A 5,154-nucleotide genomic window follows, 5' to 3' on the forward strand; every position below is an offset into this window, starting at 1 on the left:
TATATAGATATTTTTTCATGGTTGAAAAGTGATAATATGCTAACATTTTAATATTATTGTCAAACTTTCATGCTGCGAGTCCGTTCCAATCTATATACAATAGCCAATTTTAGGGACAAGAATCCTATCCCATAATAATGTATATATTTGTGAGTGTGTGTGTGGTATATATGCATATACATGCATATAGTCAGTGAAAGTGTCTTTTGTTCTTTTTTTTCTTTCAGATATTCTCAAACATTTTCTAAATGTTTTTTTAGAGTAAAGAAAAGGAAATCAATATTAAATCAATCATTCTAGCTACTTCTTAGCAGTTCAAATGAATTTATTGAGTAAAATACGGCTGTTAGATTACTGAGTTCCATTAATCCATACTATTTCTTTAATTCGCCACAACACAGAAAATTCATCGTTAATTAGAATCTACAACTTCTTTGCAAATCCTAAGAGCTATTTCACTGATTTACTGGATCGAGAAAAGTCTAAATAAGAATCCAGGGTACTTCATTTTAGAAATATTGCCTGACCGTTACTTCAATTTAAAATTATTTAATATTAAAAGTTTGATATTTTTAAGGAAGTAAACTCAGTCTCACTTTAAAATGTTGTCAAGAGGCCAGTCCTTAAAAATATGCCTAAACAACTAGATAAAAATCTTATGTAATGGGAGTATAAGTTGTTTCTTTGAACAAGGGCTGATAAAAAGTTTTTATTAATCAGACTACACTTCTCTTGCAATATTTCTAATATTTGGATTCAAAGTCTTTTTTTCAGTAGTATGATAAAAGGAAAATATCAGGCTAACCAAATCCTGCAAAATCCCAAATTTTATAAGCGGATTCCTGCCGTTGAACTGCATGAAGTCAAGATCCCCCAAATGTTTGCAAGGTTAGTAAAGTGAAAGGAATTCGCATTAGCTTGTTTTAGTCTACCTAAATTGTACTCCTGACATCCTATAAGTAATTTTATTTTAGCCTGATTAAATAATAAGTCCAATAGAAGTATTAATGTCAGAAAATTATGTGAATGACTATGGAGAGAAATGAATTTAAGTGGAAAGAAGAATGGTTCTCTTCCACTGAACTCATGGAGGGGGATGGTGGGGTGGTCACTAGGTGCTGTAGATTCATGCATTCCTGAGGTTCATCACAGCATCAGCAGCATGGGGATAGAACCAGGAGGTCATAGAGAATGACCTGTTCCATAAGACAAGTGAGCAACAATTTGAGACCTCACTCAAATCGTTAATAGTCACTCAAAGGGGAACTAATTTTAGCCTATTAGCCACTGAAAGTTCATGGTATAAAAATATGGGTTTTATCAGATTTTTCTACACTGGACTTTTCTCAATACTGACTTATTTTTATCTAGTAGGAACCAGGTCTGAGCCAGAGTTTATCATCTTCATTATTTCTGAGTTTCTTGCAAGCACCATCTTCTCTACAGAATCTTCACACTGCACTCTCCCAGTCTACACCTGCTATTTCTTTCCTTTCAGCAGCTCATAACAGCTCTTCAAGTGTGAGAGGCATCTTAACACGCTGGTAAGTGATAGAGAGATTCCAAGGTTGGGAATGGGGATGAGAGAGGGAGGGAGGGAGGGAGAAGATAATCACACAGATTAGCCTCTCTTACTAAAAATAAGATGCGTGCGATACTCTGAAAAGAAGAGACTTTAACTGCTGGATCAAAATTTCCAAATGGAGTGTGTCACTCTAGGACATCAGATTTTGCAAGAGAAATTACTTAACAAATACCAAGGACACCAGAGTATGCAGGTCCATTTTATGTCAAATACACATTACACAGGAAAATTAATCATATATCCTAATAGATGACTATTATCTATTTTCATTTGAAAATCTAGTACTTACAAAAGGTCATGGTTTTGCCCTTTGTCCCTCGCCGCTTTGCGGAAAAGAAATGCTCTAGCGTTGGGTATTGTGTTAAACTGCTAAGATTCTGAAATGTGAATATGTGAAGTATATTGGCCTGCAGAGTAGGAACAAGTATATTCCCATTTCAGTTGGTGTGTGAGGGAATGTCATTTTCTCATCAAGCCGTGAATGATAAAGCACTTTGTATTAAATTTACACACAGATTTTGCTTAAAAGTAAACACCAGAAAAGGGCAAACTCAAAGGCAGAAGAGTAGCCTATGATCATAATTAGGGTTTTTTTTCCAAATGAACTTTCCCGTTCTTAAGTAAAACTTATGTTCATAGGCCCCTCCTCCTTAAGAGTAGTGGTCTCTGGTAGATATCAGAGTGAGCCTGAAAAAAACAAAAGCAAACAATTTTTTGGGAATTTGGATGAATGCGTTTTTCTCATGAAGTCAATTCTGTATAGAAGTGAGTAATGTGATATCTTATATTGATCTCATAAGAGTACATTTTGAACAAATTTTATAAGAAGCTCCAGAAAATACTTCATCTCAGGTAATAGGAAGAAAGGAGGATTGTTGAATTTATATTTTCCTGAGTCACATATACTTTCGAATATTCAAGACAGAGAACATCTCCAGTTACTTAAAGATCACCTCAGCATCTTGCTCTACCAAGCTGTCTAACTTTGAAACTACAGAAAATATAGGTCCTTATCAGGACTAGAAAAAACTTAGAAGCAAAAGAGACATACGAAATTAGCAGGGTATCCAAAAGAAATTAGCAAAACCAGTAGATTTCAAACATTTTCCATTGGGTTATGATGCATATGTAATATACATAAAATACATATAATATATAATATATAAAAAGAAAAAATATATATTATAGATACCATTATGAATATATATATAATACACACATATTTACCTTTGCTCTGTGTGCAATACTAACATATTTTCTTTCATTTTTATTCTATTTCATTTTAAAATTGCTTTTGACCCATCAAGTTGCTATAATGACAACTTATGTGACACTAATCTTTAAATTTGTTGAGAATGAGACACTATCAAATTCTTAAATTGTGAAGGAAGTGTTCATTACAGAATCATTATGCTACACTTTTTATGATAGGAATACAAGCTTAAATTTATACAGATATTTCTCATGGACCAAAGATATAGTATATACATTATGATTAAAATTCTTTTTTTTTTTAATTTTTTAACTTATTTTTAGGCGAGGCCACCCTTGGTTGACCTCACAGATTGCAAGGACCTTGTCAGTTTACAATCCCTTATTTTTTACACCTACATCACCTGGTCTTCCTAGGTGGTCTCCCATTCAAGTACTAACCAGGCCCGACCCTGCTTAGCTTCCGAGATCAGACGGGATCGAGTTTGTTCAGGGGGCATGGATCGGGCTTGTTCAGGGTGGCATGGCCATAGACTGATTAAAATTCTTAATTTTGAATCAGTCTCATCTGGCTTTAAATGCCCACTTATTTACTATCTCTCTAGTCTTGGGCAAGTTATATATATGTCTCAATTCTCTCATTCTCTCATATGTAAAATGGAAATGAGTATGTTACCTCACAGTATAGTTGAGAAGTTAAAATGAAATTATACACACATATATATAAAATATATATGTACAGTTAATTAGAATATGGTAAACAATAGATGGTAGCTATGATTAATGTCATAAAAGTTTCGATTTACTAATAGATTCATTGGAAAGTTTATTGCAAACTTAAAAATTAAAATTGTTTTTCTGTTCTGGGTAATGGAGTTTTAGCATTATCAGTTAATACAAAAATGTCAGTGAATTTTCTGTTGAATTAAATTATTTAGTTTACCTGAATAAACATTTTTCTAATTTAGTTACAACATATTGATTAATGAATGTAAAGAGACTTGGTATAAAAAGGAAATTAGCTTTAAAATATTAGATGCTGTAAGAAATTAAAGATTATTTGGAAATGAAAATTTATAATCTCTGAAATCATGATGTTAATGGGAAAACAGAAATTCATTTGTGAATTATAATATACACATTTTTATGATAGAGAATAACTATTTTAGGGTGAGAGGCACTAAGGTTTTGAGTGCCAATAATATCTGCTCTCTCACTCTCAGTGAATAAATATGTAGCCATATATATACAGATATATACACACATATATACATCATATGTATATATATACACACACACACATATATATACTTAGAGAGAGAGAGAGATGGATTGATAGATTGACATAGCAATTAGTACAATGCTTGGCACATTGATGACAACAATAATAACAAGTTTGATAAGGCACTTCATAAACCTGTTTAGCCAATTAAGGCTAAAAAAAGAGAGTAGAGTGCCTGGAGGAGACACAGAAATACCATAAGGAAACAACTACTACATTCAGGAAATATCATTTATTATATTAATTCATCTTCAGGGACTTATTTTAATTTCAAGCTGATGATATCTGCTTCTCTGCCAGAATGGTAGTTAGATGTTAGCATCTCCTCAATTATGTCAACATAAATGGATTTTATAGAGTACTGATGCAGGAATAATTTTCCCCTGCTCTCTTTCCCCTTCTGTTAGGGAATTTTCTTTGTGAGAAACTAATAATTATGTAAACTTACATCATTATGATTTCTTTTCTTGCCAAACGTGTGCCAGGCAGCATAAAGCCATCCTCACATAACACACAATTGTTATTCTTTACATGATATGAGCGCTTGCACCATTACATTTTGATGGAAATTTTTAAAAAGGCATTTCACCATTATGATTATGGTATCTTATTATTATTATTATTATTATTATTATTTTGCTTTAGGTCTTCTTAAAGTAGAAACTGACAGAAAACAAAGAATAATAAGTTGCATGTACTTGGTTTTTACTTTGCTTTCTGAATGTAAAGGAACACTGTGATAGTTAATTTTATCTGTCAATGTGACTGGATCATAAGATGCCCAGATATCTGATTGAATATTATTTTGCAGTTTGTCTGTGAGAATAATTTTTAACAGACCGAGTAAAGTGAGTTGCTTCCCCCAGTGTGGGTGGGTACCATCTCATCTGCTGTGGGCCTGAATAGAACAGAAAGTGGAGGAAGACTGAATTTGCTCTCTGCCTGCCTGCTGAGCCAGGACACTGACCTTCTACTTCCCTCAGTATGCTTGGTTCTCAGGACTTCAGACCTGAACTGGAATCTACATCACTGGCATTTTGGCTCTCAGGCCTTCGAACTGCACCACCAGCTTTCC

At 33.3% G+C, this 5,154-nt stretch overlaps 1 pseudogene; it reads right to left on the bottom strand.

Moving 5' to 3' along the window:
- Nucleotides 1–3,189: 3,189 nt before the first annotated feature.
- On the bottom strand, nucleotides 3,190–3,332 carry LOC112475295 (annotated as a pseudogene).
- Between the last annotated feature and the right edge of the window lie 1,822 nt (nucleotides 3,333–5,154).

Source organism: Pteropus alecto, unplaced genomic scaffold (genome assembly GCF_000325575.1).
Source record: "Pteropus alecto unplaced genomic scaffold, ASM32557v1 scaffold40, whole genome shotgun sequence".
Lineage (NCBI taxonomy): Eukaryota > Metazoa > Chordata > Mammalia > Chiroptera > Pteropodidae > Pteropus > Pteropus alecto.